General features: G+C 38.9%; 1 protein-coding gene and 1 long non-coding RNA gene across 11 annotated transcripts in view; one reads left to right on the forward strand and one right to left on the reverse strand.

Moving 5' to 3' along the window:
• The window catches only part of LINGO2 (leucine rich repeat and Ig domain containing 2), a 1156543-nt gene that overhangs the window by 15755 nt on the left and 1123667 nt on the right, over nt 1-17121 (reverse strand). The window lies entirely within an intron of this gene.
• On the forward strand, nt 7868-9067 carry LOC132663319 (uncharacterized). The gene is made up of 2 exons (XR_009603025.2): nt 7868-7968; nt 8451-9067. It is a non-coding gene; the product is annotated as an uncharacterized LOC132663319 (long non-coding RNA).

Raw genomic sequence — 17121 nt, forward strand, 5'->3', positions numbered from 1 at the left:
GAAAGAAAACTAATAAATGACTCAGCAAACCCAAATTTTCATGACTAAAAATTACAGTCAAAAACAAAGTATGAAAGAGCTCAGCATTTAAAATAGCTTGCATAAGGTAATGGATTGTAGCAATTCCAACTTTGTTTTATGGAAAACAATGTCATTTGAGGTTTTAGTTCAGCCACTTCAAGGGTATAATTAGTGTTATGTTTGTGTGAAAACTTGAGTATTTGAAAGCAAGTGAAACCTTAATTTGGTATTTTGATAAGAAAACTGATTTAAACTAGGCCTATTAGTACCTAATAATGTGTGGCCAGAAAAAAAAAAGTCAATACTAACTAAATTTCTGGTACAATTTATTTATAGGCCTTATTAAGGACTGTCCCATTTTACATTTCAAAATAATGATAATAAATTTATGACATGCTTACTTGAATATGCACTATATTCTTCAGTCCTCAAGACAACCTCCACTGAGAGAGCAACTGTTCTCCTTACCATCTTATAGAGATGTCGAAACTGAGTTCTAGGTCAATTTTCTTGTACAAGGTTATACAGCAAAGAAGGGGTAGAAGTGGGATTTCAGCTGAGGTCTTTCTGGCGCTAAAGCCCAGTTACTTTGTTAAAAACAACTCTGGGGATGCCTGGGTGGCTCAGTCAGTTAAGCATCTGACTTCTGCTCAGGTCATGATCTAGTGGTTCGAGGGTTCAAGCCCCACATTGGGCTCTGTGTTGACGACTCAGAGCCTAGAGCCTGCTTCAGATTCTGTGTCTCCCTCTCTCTCTGCCCCTCCCCCACTCACACTCTGTCTCTTGCTCTCTCAAAAATAAACAAACATTAAAAAAATAATTAAAAAAACTTCAACTTATGCTAACTAATTTGGATGTAAATTAAACAACAACAACAACTCTGGGTGACAGGTGGTATTATTTCTTTTCTATTTTTTTTTAATGAAATTTATTGTCAAATTGGTTTCCATACAACACCCAGTGCTCATCCCAACAGGTGTCCTCCCATTATTTCTCTGTCCTTAATGGAATATGCAATTGGGGCTTAGGGAAGTCTGAGCAACTAGATCAAGGCCATTCATGCAGTAAGTGGTAGGGCTAGGATTCAAACTCAAGTCTGTCACTGACTACATAGTCTAGCTTAACCTCCTCCATCTATCTTTGCAAAGACACAGAATCCACCATAGCAGAGGGACAAAGAACTGTTACTTCTCAACATATTTTATAGATTAAATAAGTAACATTCATTATATAACTTACTGGTTTTAGCTTTACTAAGGTCTCATAAGGGTGTATTAATATTGCATGTTCTCAGCATGGCAAAACCCAAGGTGGGAAACACATTTGTGTTTGCTCTGGTGATCTAGGTTTTCCATAGATAGAATGGCCACAGAGTACACCACCCAAACTGGGACACTTCTGTAAAGGGGTGGAGGCAGTATTCATAATAATGCTGGGTAAGAGGTGAAAACACTGCCCAAGGCAAAGAAGGATACATGGCCACTATCCTGGAAGCATATAGATTTCCTTCCTCATAGCCATATGTCGGTGTTTCCCTTGGATTCTGGGGTTCTGCTGTAACATTTTTTATACTGGAGGCTGATCTCAAAACTGAGTACTTTCAATGTAAATCTGAAGAAAAATATATTTGTTTCATCTTGATTAATATAGTTTTAGGAAAAACCTCTCTAAGATCAAGTAAGAGGTATGGGGTTAGAATCAAGAAAATTCTCCTGTCTTTTGAGGGCTATGCTATCTTTACAGCCAAAAGACTATAATAGTAAGGAGTTTGTATTTTAACCCCAACTAAACATCACTGATTTTTGTGTTGTTTTTGCTGTGAGAAGAGAGATGCTTATGAATTCTGTTATCCCTTGAGGAAATATGTTGCCTTTGTCTCTCCATTGTTGTTTTGAAGTCCAATGTGAGAAATTCTGGATAATGGGCTGTGCTATTTTCATATCAGCCATTTCATAATTAGGGGCTGAGTTCATGCTCAAAGACTTGGAATTCACAACCAATGATCAAGAAATCATAGACATAAAGGCATGCCATGGAAACAGAAACACATCATGGAAACAGCACAGAAAGGTTCCAATGCCTGATCTTATAACTGCTGATTAATTCTGTTAATCATGGCACTTAAACCCAGGGAGCCTGTTTCCTAAGGTCAAAGATAATACATATTTTTCAACTATTTGTTGAGGTTTTTAAATGAGTTGAAGCACACAACATGGTTGGCATGTAGGAAGCCCTCAGCAAATCTTGGTTCTCCCTTTGTTTTTAACTTAAAATAGCAAAGTCTCACTGTAAGTTTTATAACTACACTGCATAACTGCATTTTTTCACATCAATAACATAAAAAGTCACTATCTTTCTTTTCTAATCCCTCTTTCCATTTTCCTTTTTTTTCTTGTTCTACTTTATTCCTTCTCCCCTTCTACCTCCCCCTCCTTCTCCTCTTACTCAAAGATTTAAGGTAGCCAACATGTTGTAAAATATACATAATGTATATGAAAAATTCTATTTGGCCTTTTTAAAAATACTTATCTTTTAGAGTGAGAGAGAGAGCGAGTGGAAGAGGGGCAGAGAGAAAGGGTGACACTATCTGAAGCAGACTCCAGGCTCTGAGCTGCCAGAGCCCAACGCAGGACTCAAACTCACAAACCCCAAGATCATGACCTGAGCCAAAGTCAAACGCTTGACCAACTGAGCCACCCAAGTGCCCCAGTGATTAATTTTTAAAAGGCCAAATTTGGGGGGCACCTGAGTGGCTTAGTTAAATGTCTCACTTTGGCTCAAGTCATGATCTCACAGTTTGTAGGTTTGGGCCCAAGCATCAAGCCCAAGCATCAGGCTCTGTGCAGACAGCTCAGAGCCTGGAGCTTGCTTCGCATTCTGTTTCTCACTCTTTCTCTGCCCCTCTTCCATCCTCTCTTTCTCTTAAAAAATAAACATTAAACAAATTTTAATAAAATAAAAATTATTAACCAATCTAATAAGTCAAGTTTGTAATGCCTTTGGGGAAAGATTTCAATGACCACATCTCTTATAAAGCTAACACTTAAAGAACATGCAAACGGATGACAACATTTTTCCTCTGGAGGGTAAAATTCTCTGGAGCGAATACACACATGAATATTAACTTTAGATAAAATGCTCTTCAAAATTAGTTTGATTCCTTAAAAGCAAAGAATATGTAAATATTTAAATCCCTTACTATCCTTACATGGAAACTTCTGTGTTCGTGTTCAGGTTTGTCTTTCTTTTTAAGTTTATTTATTTTTGAGAGAGAGTGTCGGGGAGAGGCAGAGAGAATCCCAAGAAGGCTCAACACTGTCAGCACAGAGACCCACGCAGGGCTTGAACTCACAAACTGTGAGACCATGACCTGAAATCAAGAGTCATTCCCTTAACCAACTGAGCCACCTGTGCACCCCTGTTCATATTTTTTTATTCCTTTTTTTTTTTTTTTTGACTCTTGCCTTGTGGCCTTCAGTAATGGGTTTGGGACAGAACCAAAGTCACAAAAGGATTCATAAAAAGGGAATGAAGGTACATGGGTAAAAGAGGGGGCAGTTGAAGAATCAAATTGCTTTGTCTTCATTTAGGTGATGATGAGGGCATTTAAGGATTTATTGTAGGAATTTGATTTTTCAGTACTTTTTAGCATCAGCAGCTGGGTTCCAGTAATTGAACAGTGATTACTGTGTAAAGATGTGAAAAATAGATGTTAATTAGATAAAATTGCCTGAAGAGAACAGCAATGTTTGGGAAACCTGGGACAAAAGAAAGACTTTCTGCAGGTTTAACAAGGGAACGTTTCTCCTCCTCACCCCAAATCCTCCTTTCTCTATCCGCTCAAAAATCCCCCTAAAACTCCTCCAACAACTTCTGTTTGTCACAAACAAGTCACTATTCCAGAGTACCTGGCCTGGGGCAACACTGAGTTATACAGGAAGCAAATGCTGTGATTTGAACTGGACTCACCACCACCACCACTCTTGTATCTTTTTTTTTTTTTTTAAACCAGTGAGGCCAAGGTAAAGAATGAAAGGCTTTACTGTATTTTTCATGCAAGTGGAGATTTTTGGTGTTCCCAAGGGAGAGAGCTGGCTTTGTATTTTCTGGTCCTGAGAGAATGAATGAAGGTCCTAGGCAGCTGTGCTGGGATTCAGGAGAGCAGCTGCCCAGAGCTACAATCCTCAACGATGCCCCCATCTGGGTCCCTTTCCCTTTCTGTCAGGACTGAGGAAAACAGCTGCCATGGAAGATCTTTTGTTTCTCTGCACTCTTCTATTAGGAGTTAAACAGGTTTTCAGAGAAAGCTTTTCAGTGGCTTTAGAGTGCTGGGGGTAGGGGGTCAGTGTAGTTTTGTAGAATGAAATTCTACAAATTGTGAAATCCCTTGAAAAACCTTCAACACCATCCATACAATGCTGGTCACCGTAAATGTGTTCATTGCCACATGGTATTGCATGTTTTCATTCAGGGATTAGGATAGCAGTAAAAGTTCCATCTAAAAACACTTCTCTAATTACCAAATTGAATTCTTGACCATCAGTTTGGGGTTAACAGGGAGTAGGTTAGTAACAAAAGGTTAGTATATAGAATATATAAAGAACTTATACAACTCAAAACCCCAATAAAACAAATAATCCAATTAAAAATGGGCAAAAGTCATGAACAGACATTTCTCCAAAGACCACATATAGTTGGCCAAAAGATAATGAAAAGTTGCTCAACTTCACTCATCATCAGGGAAATGCAAATGAAAACCACCATGAGATACCAACTCACACCTGTCAGAATGGCTAAAATCAACAACACAAGAAATGACAAGTGTTGGGGAGGATGTGGAGAAAAAGGAACCCTCTTCCACTATGGATGGGAATGCAAACTGGTGTAGCTACTTTGGCAGACAGTATGGAATTTCCTCAAAAAAATAAAAATAGAACTACCATATGATCCAGTAATTGAACTCCTGGGTATTTACTCAAAGAATACAGAAACACTAATTCAAAAGGATATATGCATCCCTATGTGTATTGCAGCTTATTTACAAGAGCCAAAATATGGAAGCAGCCCGAGTGTACATCAATAGATGAAGGAGAAAGAAGATGGGACATAGGAGTAGGTAATTAAAATACTATTGAATGCATTTAATTTACTCAGAGATTGAAACTGCAGCCATTACTAATGTAAGTAAAGAGAAAATTTCTTATCATTTTAGGGAAAGAAAGGGTCAACAGGTTGAGATTATTTACATATTTGCCCTAATTATGTGGGGAAATTCCAAGCCTATTTAAAGCTAGAAAATTCCAAAATGAGACTTGATTTTAAGAAATGATACAACACTCAAAGACAAGAAACTTAGAAGCAAAGTACGGTATTAACTTATCAAACCTACTCCAGATACACTCCACATTCTTCATTCTGTTGCCAGAGGAGTTATTACAGATCTCAGCTTCTGATCGCCATTCTAGGACTCTAAGAACAAGAACCTGGGGGCACCTTTCCCTAATCATGTGTTTTAGCTTTAGGGATGTTGACTACAGAAATAATTATTTAGATACTTAATAGCAAAGGGATAGGAGATAAATTCTGTGTGTCTAATCTACATTTTTGGTTACTGGCAAGAATTCAGTGATTAAAGTTAAGAAGTCAATACTGTGATTAACATTCTACTTAATGTGCCCATATTAGTAACGTACCACTTAAAATATCTTCCTTCTTAGAAGTCACTATTCAGGAAAAATGTGTGTAATGTGTGTATTTGGTTTGGAATATACGACCAGTGGTATGCTGGTAAGTGTTTAACAACCTGTTCTCCAAAGAAAAAAAATGTTTGTTGTTGTTGTTTTTTACTTTTTGATGATTTTCATGGTGTTAATACTACCACCAGGGCCAACTTCCTGTTGACAGTGTGTTATCAGCACATCTATATAGTATGTCAAAAATTAACAATTGCCTTTTGCAAAGCTGGTGTTGGATCCATCACGCATAGTAAATACACCCAACTGCTTTGAATTAAATAGCTCCATATATATATTAACCAGGGCAATATTTTGTATGTTGTATACAATTTTGTATATCAACCTTATGTGATCCACTACACTTATAAAAAGTTGTTACTGGGTATAGGAGCGTTTGGTTGGCTCAGTTGGTAGACCATGCAACTCTTGATCTTGGGGTCCTGAGTTCAGACTCCACATTTGGTGTAGAGATTACTTAAATATAGATTTTTTAAAATTGTTATTGGGTACAAAATACTGGTATGCCTCATTTTACAGAACTTCCTATACAGCTGCAACTAATTTGTGAATTTCTCAAATTCATTACAGCAGAAACTAACAAAAGGAATTTTATTTGCATGTGTTAAAATGAAAATTTCTTCTGTCAAAAAAAAGCGCACATATTTATCTTTTGTGTTACTACATTTTACATCTGGGAGCTATGTGGTAAGTGAGAGGCTCTCAATCAAATTTGGTGCTGAGGATCTGTAAGCAAGTGGCTGTGAGGCTTTGTCTTGAGGACTGGAAGACAGCACAGACTGGTGGTTCTGGGGTTTGATTGGTTCTCTCACTAACCACCTGAATGAATGAAGTTGGGGAAGTTACTAAACCTGTCTGCCTCAATTTCCCCTCAGTAAACTGGGATAATAGTATCTCCCTCATGTAACTATTGCAAGCTTAAAACAAGTTAGTATATTTAAGTGGTTGAAACAGTCCCTGCAACCTAGTAAGGACCACAAATACTGCTGTTTTTATGTCCATTTCAGGTTTTATTTTGAAAGGAACTTAAGTTATGAGTGTAGAACTTCATAAATACTGCTTTGGATGGCTGATTCTCCAAGCAGAGGAGCCAGCAATCTGTGTCCAAGCCCTGCAGTTCATTCCAATACACACTCAAGTGTGAAGAGGACTGTTTGAGCTTCCCACAAGGGATTTCTGTGTTCTAGAAGCATCAGTATTCTTTCCAGAGGAGTTGACTGATCAGCTGAAGACTACCTGCACTGGAATCATTGGTGGAACTTGCTTAAAATGAGCCAAATTATGTGAAAATATTGGGGCATCTGGGTGGCTCAGTTGGGTAAGCCTCAAACTTCGGCTCAGGTCATGATCTCATGGTCTGTGTGTTGGAGGCCCGTGACAGGCTCTGTGCTGACAGCTCAGAGCCTGGAGCCTGCTTTGGATTCTGTGTCTCCCTTTCTCTCTGCCCCTTCCCTTACTCACACTCTGTCTCTCTCTCAAAAATAAGCATTAAAAATTTTTAAATATTTTCTCATAATTTGTTTTTTTAACTATGTCTTTGCACGGTATGTTAATAAAATAGCTCTAGAAGAATACCAAGATGATATTGGTTCCAGGGACAGAAATTGGGTAGATGAGAGGCAGAGGAAGGAAAGAAAAATTTTTGTCTATTCTTGTCTCTTTTGAATTATAAAGGATACACAATTTAAATATTAAATATTGAAGTTAATAAGACATATCATTATAAATATATGTAATAAATATAAATTTATATATAGTACATTATATATATAATTTAAATTATATAAAATATATAATTTCATATATAATTTAAATTATATATATAATGTAATATTAATTTAACTTAATATAATTTAAAATAATCTAATTTATATATACTTTAATAATTTAATGTATATTATATATAATTTAATATAGAATTTAATAATTATATATATAATATTATATATATAACATTTATATATAATTTAATATATAGTGAGATGTTTGGGTTTTACCCATAACATACTAAATTAGAACCCAGAATAGAACCTGCGCAATCAGAATCCTTGTGATAGATTTTCAGAATCTTCATGTAGTTTAGTTGCCTTGGTTATCATGGTAATAGACAGGCAGAAACCTACCCTGTGCTGGTTGCTTGATGTTTCATGAATTGCTCTCTTCACTAGACCAAAGGACAAAAGGAGACTTCTCTGTATGTGGATTGATGGAAACCATTATTATGGCTTGTATCACTTAGAAAGGCTTTATGTGTGATGGGATATTATTGGGACTATGAGATAGGAAACATGGGTTCTAATCTAGCCCTGCCACTAACTACATAACTTGGTAAGACCCTTACCTTTTCTGTCCCGGAGTTTCCTTATCTATCAAATGGGGACATTAACAACTGCTCTATGAACATCACTGGGTCAAATGAGAATAGATCTAATTCTGACACAATTTCTTAAGTACAAAATTAATGTAAAAGGTAATTTAATCTGGCATTGATTGATGGCACATTTTTGACATTTTAATAACATTTAGAATCTAGTTGGGACAGAAATCTCTTATAGGAAAAATGGGACACGAGTTTCTAAATAATTTAAAAATTGTACAAAACTTCCGTCTAAAAATCTATTTTCCCTGATAAGAAAATGCAGAGAAGATTAATTACCTGTCTTTAATCCCATTCAGGTTGTACACAGTCTGTGGATTTTATAGTATCTCTAATACTATGAAAGAGTTTATTATTCCAACAGCACTGGACATATTTGACTTAAATTGATCTACAGTGCCCTTGCCAAAAGAAAAGCATTTGCTTTATCTGAATTATTATTAATTAGCTTCCCACAAGCTGTAAAATTGCCACATGTGAACCTACCCAAACATAAGATGGAAGTAAATGAAGTGATGGCTTGAGCAATGAAATAAAATACAGGCAAGGTGCTTTTACTTCCTGGCACACAGGCCTTTCACCTCTCTGCCCTTTGCTACAGCAGAGAAGCCGACATCTGAGTACTACATGGAAGCTGCTGGGCCTCCTCAGTCAGGACACACTCCTCGACATCTCTGCCTGGAAGTCAGTTTTCTGGGATGGAAAGTGAACTCATTCTCACGAGCCATTAAATTCTCCAGTTTCGAAGGAGAGTCCTTTCTTCCTTGCAATCGAGCTGTTGCCTCATGATGCAAATTAAACTACTCTTTTCAGCTGAGGTAGGTCCCACGTTTGCTTTTCCAGAGAATAGTTTTTGAGACCAAATGGCCTGGATTAAGAAAACTCCGTGATAATAAAAGAATAACTATAATGTATATGCCAGAAGTTGTGCTGGGTTCTTTCCGTGTATCATCACATTTACTCATCACCTCTGTGAGGGAGGAACTAAGTCACCTCTAGACACAGGAGACACAGATTCTCAGAGCCCTTTGGAAATGTGCCTGATTTCACAGACTAGTAATACATCTGGCTCTATCATCTCTACTTTCACCGACTGCAAACATGGACCCTTCTTTCTAAAAGGAGACTATTTAAAACTTTACTTTCATTTTTTTAAAGGGATGAAGTGGTAGGAAGGAAATTCGCTAGGTTGTAGGAAGGTACAAATTTAAATTTTGTACCCTTTATAGAGTTCCCAGGTGAGTACGCACTAGGGCAGCAGGCAGGCTAGCTGGGAACGAATTATTTGTGTGACAGTAATATACTATGAGATCCATCACTCCCATGATACTTTACAGAACCTTCTGTATCCTTTTTTTGATCTAAGTTTGGTTCCAAACACATAAATCTCTGAGAAATCCCATGAGAAGATCCCACTAAGGCACTAACAAAGATGCCTGTTCCAAGTGACTTTCTATGTAAATGCAAAAAAAAAAAAAAACAAACAAACCTGTAAGCAAATACCTTCAAATTCATAAGATACTATCTTTCAATAATTATGCAATATTCATGGAAGAGTTGCTAGGCATTAGGATAAAATTTGGACTTTGTCTGCATTTTCAAAACGCGTTGGACCCAAAGGGAGAAAAGATGGTAGCATCACACCACGGCAGAAGGAGGCACTTCACCGTCACTCCTACTGGTAAGAACCTGACAATTAAACCTTCCTGGACAACAGGGCAAGCTTCTGCTGCTGGGAACATTCATACCCTTCTGGATGACTAATTCATTACTTTAGTAGGTAGAAAGCTCCACGGGTACCGAGCAGTGTTTTTTCGGTGGCTTCCCCTTATCTCCTCAATGATAATTATTTTTTTTTGCTTTTGTACTTCCCCCGGTTGCCATGACTCCCCGGCTGCTAGTATAAACAAAAATAAACTATATAGGAGCATCCATTACAAGTGATGATATTCTAGGGAGAGCTTTTGACTGCATATCCTCAGAAGACAAGCTTTCTTGGAAATAAAGGAATGAGTATGATAAACAGCATTATCACTATACACTTTTTAAATATTTACTACTGTGTTAGTGAAATATTTAAAGTGATTATCTGAAATGTGCCCCCCCCACATCACAGGGGAGCCTGAATATGTCACTGTCTAATACAACTGCCTAACAATCTCACATTGCCACAATGCTTTCCAGAAAACAATTCATGCTGAAGAGTGAATGCAACTGTTTTTATTTTTAATAGGCAAGAAATAGATCCCAAATTAACTAAGTGCTGAGACTAGGCATTAAGAGATGCAGCAAGCTGTTTGCCCCAGATTCAGGCTGTGCAAACAAGCCCCAGTAGGCTTCTATGAAAACATCATTTTTGTTTCAGTGGAGTGTGTGCTTGACTGCTTTTAGCTTGCTCTTCCTGGATAGTGTCACTGGAAAGAACAGCTAATAAAAGTACCCATCAGACCTGGCTACCCTGTGTGTGTTCTTTGTGCCTTGCACCCTTTGCTCCTGGGATGGGATGTAAGAATGCTTCATCTCCAGATTTAGCTTTAGTAATGATTCCATCCTGCATTCTAAAAACTTTTCAGGCTTCTTTAGACTCTAAATGAGCCATCTTTAGCTGAACTGCAGTTCAGTGTAACAGATACCTTTAGAGGGACACTGAACATGTGGCTGAAAGTGGACTTAGCAGGTCCTAGCAGCTAGATTTTATTTAATAAAGTGTCTCCGTGACTGATATATAATTTTCTTTAACATGTAGCAGCAAAGCCTAAGGCACCACCAGGTAGCTCTGTAGAACTCTCCTGCACACCTTTTACTAAACCTAGTGATGCAAAGTTGAAAGCTGGAAAATACAGAGAAGTAGTTCTTTTGGATTTGTAATCAATATCATTGAGAGCTTACTGTATGCCACATACTGTGCTTAGCACTTTCTACATCATCGAACTCCCCTAAGAGAAAAATGGCAGTATTTCTATTTTATAGAAGAACACAAAGCTGAGAGAAATTAAGTCATTTGCTCAAGCTCATGTAAGTGGTAGAACTGGCAAGTGGTAAGTGGTAGAACTGGAACTTGAACATTGGTCAATCCTGTTCTAAACTCCATGCACTCAACTGCTGAACCAGAGAGAGGAAATTCACTTCGCATTGTGAATTCACTTCACTAATCTGTGGGAGTGGCTAGATGCAGCACTGGGTTGAGATGGCTTCAGAGGCTGAGTGTGTGAAATCAGCAACAAGGAGAATCAGATTGATCAGCAGTGCCAGGATTTGCCATCTTTGCTTCATCTTACTGTCCCTTGGTCACTCATCCATATGTCCTATTTTGGTTTCTTGTAAGTTTCACATTACAGAAAGAAAAGCAGTGAGGGGGAAGACTTATGGCTGGGTATACCCCTGGCCTCTGTTTTACTTGGTGATCTTGGGGGTAGTCACTTAGTGTGTCTTTTATTTATGATTTGAAGAAATAAAATTGGTTGGTCTTCACTATTACAGACTTTATGTGTAAATATGCATTTTAAAATGATAATATCAACTAAGTAATTTCTAAATTGCCTTGTGAATTTTGTTTTATATTGTTTTATAGTCCCCTTCTGTTAGTAATCTACCTAAATGACAAGAGAAAATAGAGTAGAGGTACATTAAAATATATAATGTTCACATAAAGCAGAATCTTGCCTTTACTTCCCCTCTAGCTCATGTCTGCACCTCACCACAAATATTTGGAAGAGTATTCTGCTGTGACCCTTTGATATTAATGGCAATAATAAAATGAAACATCTCCTGGTTATATAACATTAAAAACTTCTGTTATCACATATTGAAGGACAAAGGCTTACAAAGGAAAAAAAATCCTAAAAGCAACCCCTTCTAGATTTAAGAAACCAAACCCTTCATGTACCTGAGAACGGATGAAAATCAGTGTTGTTTTATGGTCATGAAAATGTGGCTCCTCAAAGGAGGGATCACATCTCTGCTGTGTCGTAATTGCCACTTCACTAATTAAGGCTGCCGGATTCCACCTCCCATCCTGTGTTGACATACGAAGGGGCCGGAGCCTGGGGTATGTAGTTCCTTTCTCCATCAACAGATATTCTGAGTGCTTTCGCTTCTCCTTCAGTGGGTAACATGAATTTTGTCTTGATACCAAAATGCCAAGGTGCAAAGGAAGGATCCCTGTCTAGTCAGGAGGAAGAAAATAATGTGTTCCTTTATTATCTCTTCCTTTGACACTGAGGAAGACAAAGGCCTGGCTCTAGCTGTAATGTCCTCAAACCTGCAACATGCCAAGTACCTTTTTATGCCACCGCTCACTAATTCCCCTGGAAATGAACTCACAAGAAAATTTATGAATAATCCATGTTTCAGGTTAAATCTGAGGCCCTCAAAGTGAACTGCTTTTCTAGCAAGATGGTGCAGGACATAGCCACTGGAGGCACACTGTTCAGCATTCTGACCACCCAGGGTTGCACATTATTTCGTTTCCCTCTGAGTTCAGGAGACAGAACATATTGCCATTGCCTTTCAAGAAAGTATCTTCAATGTTTTGACCGCCATCGACAAGATGATTAGCGTGCCTTTAGCCATCTTTGTGAAACAGCAGATGTTTACCTTGGCATTTTTCCAGCCCTCCTTGTGTCCTCAAGCCTAATGTTTGTTTTTCATTAGTCGGTGTGTTTCTCATCTCTCATCCTGTGTGATGGGGCTGCTTCTTGGCCTTGCCATACAGTTGCTTTAATTTCACATATAAGAAGTTGGCCTACTTGGGGTGGCTGAAGATATTCCCTTAGCCCTGGCCCATGTCATCTGGGAAGAGGCTTAGGCAGGTGGGGGTGGGGATGGGGGATGGGGGGGCGGGGAATGCAGAAGGCAAAAGGATCCTGAAGTGCTATTTTCTTGATGAGGACTCTGTGTTTCTGTTTAGCTTCTAATGTGACATAATGAATTATGAACTAAAGGTAATTGGGAGATTTGTGCCCTCAGTGCAGAACAGAAGTTTAATGTATGAAAGCAAACCACAGGTCAATTAGGAGAGTTGATCAATATTTATATTGCTCTTTAATGAAAGGAAATAACCCTGATAGATTCGCCTTGAAATTGCTGATGAGTATGTATTTGTAGTCAACACATGGAGCTTTTCATTGATCTCAGTCAAATTAAAATTTTATTAACAAGTCAGACACCCATCTGTATATTTCCAGAAGTTCCCTTTAAAAGCCAGTTAATACTACTTGCCTTCTGTTTCTCTTCCTCTGCCCCCTCCCTCTCTCTCTGAACTAACATGTAAGTACCTGGTATGTGCTAAACACTTTCCCGTTTATATCTCACTTAATCCTCCTAACAAAGTTGTAAGGCAATATTATCTCCATTTACAGATAAGGAAATTGAGGCAGAGCAAAGTTAAGTGTCCTGCCCTTTATCACACAAGAAATCAAAAGGAAAACAAGGACTCAGTCCAGGTTTTCTCTGACCCAGAAGTTCATGTTATTTCTGTAACCCCACACCATCTCCCAGAGGCAGGAGGAGGGTAATTTTGTAGCTGGCCCTTATTTGAGTGTAGAAGATGGGGAAGGTTGAATGATGACGCTGACAGGAAATGTGCCCAGTGAGCCTGGGAGTTGACTCAACCCACCCGGGAGGGGAAGGCCTTGGGGCTGCGGCTCCTGCCTCGTTTAGAGAGCAGAGCTTCATGTCCATCTAGATTAGTGGAGGACCAACCAGTCAGCATGGTGCCTCCAGGTCAAGTGATAGAATTTAGCACATGCGACCCCACCACCTTCTGCAATTCAGTTTGGTCCCTTGGTTTTTAGAGGCTATAAAGCAAATACAACAGAATTCTGCACAGTATTTTTACTCCCTGACTGTTTGGATTGAGTCTCCTCACTTTGTTCAAAAGCCGGTTTTAGACATCCAAGCCACATGCAGCACGTTAGATAGCGTGAAGTTTAATCAATAAAATTGACTAGGAAGGAACTCAAAAGCCACACCGCCTGTTTCCATGCTTGATACACTGGGAAGACACTTAGTTCTCATCTTGTGTTTGATCTACAGACTCTTTGTGAGAACTCTAACTTTTCCTTCCTGCATGAAATTTTAAATTATAGCTTGTGTTATGTGCTGTGGGCTGCGGGGTTACTGTGGCAATTCACTCTGAGAAGCGTCTTAATGAAGATCACACTAGAGGTCAGAGTTTTTTCTCTATTTCTCTTCTGCACATTGGGACCCTGTTCCCAAATGCGTGGTCTGATGCATATTCACAATCTCCTCATGAATATACTACACATAATTCATAATTAGGCCACTGTTAGGAATCAGCTCTTTGGTATAAAGGAAATGAAACGTACTTAAGGAACTAATGTGTGAGAGATTTCCAGAAACGTGAGCAACAGTTCAAACCAGTGAAAACACACACTGGCATGCAAATGGACACACACACGCATGCCCATGTACACCCACAGGCCCAGATGTACACACACACTCAATTCAGTGCTGCCTGCTGGTCAGTTCTGTCATAGGAACATTACAAGCATTAACTCAATTATGGTAGGTTCCATTTTCTTCCTGCTTTGAGAATGGGAAATGGAGGCATGAAAAGGTTAGGTGACTTGCCTTATTTTGCTCGCCAGGCTGATAAAGGGCAAATGGGGATGTTAATACTAAGCAGTCCAGGTATAAAGGACGCATTCTTAACTATGCTACTATCCTGGCTCAAGATTTGTTCTGAGAGCAGAGACCATAGATGTGAATCTCAAACCCAGCTCTGTGATCTTGGAGGAGTCACTTAAATGATGCTCATCTTCAGTTTCCTATCTATACGCTGTGGTTAATAATATCAACCCCGTGTGACAGATGAGAGGAGTTAATCAGAACACAAGGGCATTATGTAAACTGTAAAGTGCCATACCCATGGCATGAATCAGTTGTGGATGCAGCGCACAATCTACATTGTGTCTTCCCTACTTTGTTCTCCTCTGTTACCGACTCCATCCCACAATGGATGGGACACTTAAAAAAATATAACACTTGAAAATAACAATTTCTAATTAAATCCAAGCAATTCTTGAAATGTCTTCATAAATCATGATGCTAGTAATAAGTGTATGAATATGTGATTTTATGTCTCAGAAAAATGAGGAAATAATTTCAGAGCAGTGGGAACAATTTTTTTTGCCGCCTACTTATGGAAAATATGTGCAACTCAGAGGCTCTGTAAGTCCAAGTGCTAACTCAATATTTATTAATAGAGACACTGTCATCAAAACCATGAAACAGGTGAAGACTGGTATTCTGCACCCTAAGTGCAAGGACCAGAAGTGCTCCTCATTTGTCCAACGCAGGTGCAACCTCAGCAGAAAAGAGGCACCATGAGGAGGTGATGTACAAAGTGGGATAGGTCCCAGGTTAACTCAGGGTTTACAAAACTGAGTTCAAGTCTGGCATCCATCCCCAAGTCATGGAGTGCTTACTACTGTGCCAAGCCCTGTAAGGTAGGTAGGGGAGCTAAAGAAGCATAGAAGGATCTGGTTCTTGCATTCCCTGGGGCTCTCCTGCTTTGCTGGTAGCTATGTGGCCTTAGGTCAGTCATTCATCTAAGAAAAGCCTTGGTTTCCATATCAATAAAAGGGAGCAAATGAAGATTCAGAGAGGTAAAGTCCCCTTTGAAAGTTCATAGGCTAACTGGAGTCACCACAAACACTGGAATGAACCCTTCAGACTCCTATTCTGTGCTTTCCATGCCTGGATTTCATTATCCCTTCTGCAATTTGTAGCAGAGCTCGCTGAATTTACTTAAATTTGGCTACAATATGCTGAGATATAGGTAATTAATTTGTGTTCACATTCTGCTAGGGTTTGCTTTTCATTGCCAATGTCCTCTTTTTTTTTTCCCCAAGACTAGAAATGACTGCTCTTTGAAAAAAAATAAATAGTTAAGATAAGCCACAGACTGGATATATTTTTGCAAATATGTATCTGACAAAGGGCTTTAATCCAATTTATAAAGAACTATAAGTGATTAATTGTAGAGTGTTCTCAGATTTTTTTTTTTCTCTTCTTACGCACTAGAGATTTCTGGCAAGGTCTGCATCAGAACCTCCCTTCTCCGTCCCTCCTCTGCCCCAGATGGGTGTAGTTTGGGCCAGTTGCTGGGCTCTGCAGGGGTAACTGATAGAAAAGGGGACAGGAGAGAGGGAAATAGGAGAAAACAAAACCAAGGGCTGTGGGAGTTTTCGCAGGTCTGGGAAGGGGAGCTGTAGTTGTGTGGGGCAGTGGATTGGGAAGAATCTACAGAGATTTTAAAATTTATTGCTGGGGGATTTCCTGTCCCCTTTATGATATAGAATCATGCTAGTTTGAGTTGTTTTAAAATTATTCTTGGTTGCTGGAACTATGTTCATTTAAGTACAATACTGCTCTGAAATTGATCCATGAGGGTCACAGGTTTATGAACCTTACAGCAACTGCTGGCTTAATCGTATTAGCAGTGGAAGGCTACATGTGGACCTTCCCAATGCATCTTGGATGTGAGAACCAACCAGGCTTTAATAGGTGAGCAATGAGCTGTAGCACAACTGGCTGAAATCTACCAGGGGAAATGGTATCAGCAAATGGAATCGGATCTTCTGAACATTTGTCTTGTTAAGTACAAATACCTACTTCAACACTTCTTCAAAGCTCCGAGTTAGAAGGAAGATATCTTACAGTCTATTCTTTCATTATTATGCCACCTGGTGGCTGAAACTAGCAGTCAATAGGCCTGAGCTTTGGTCTCTCTAGATTGAGGTCTGGGGAAAATACAGAAAGAGCTTTGGTCTTTTCTGGGCTGAGAAGATGGAATTCGAGGACACTGACAAAATCAGCGTAATATTTAATCTACTTTATGTGCTTCGAACTCTGAAGCAGAGATCATGGCTAGCTCTTACCCTTTAAAATGTTACATTCTAGAAACAGAGGAGGGGAGGAGATTGGCATTTACTGAGATCTATT

Source organism: Panthera onca, chromosome D4 (genome assembly GCF_046562875.1).
Source record: "Panthera onca isolate mPanOnc1 chromosome D4, mPanOnc1 haplotype 2, whole genome shotgun sequence".
Lineage (NCBI taxonomy): Eukaryota > Metazoa > Chordata > Mammalia > Carnivora > Felidae > Panthera > Panthera onca.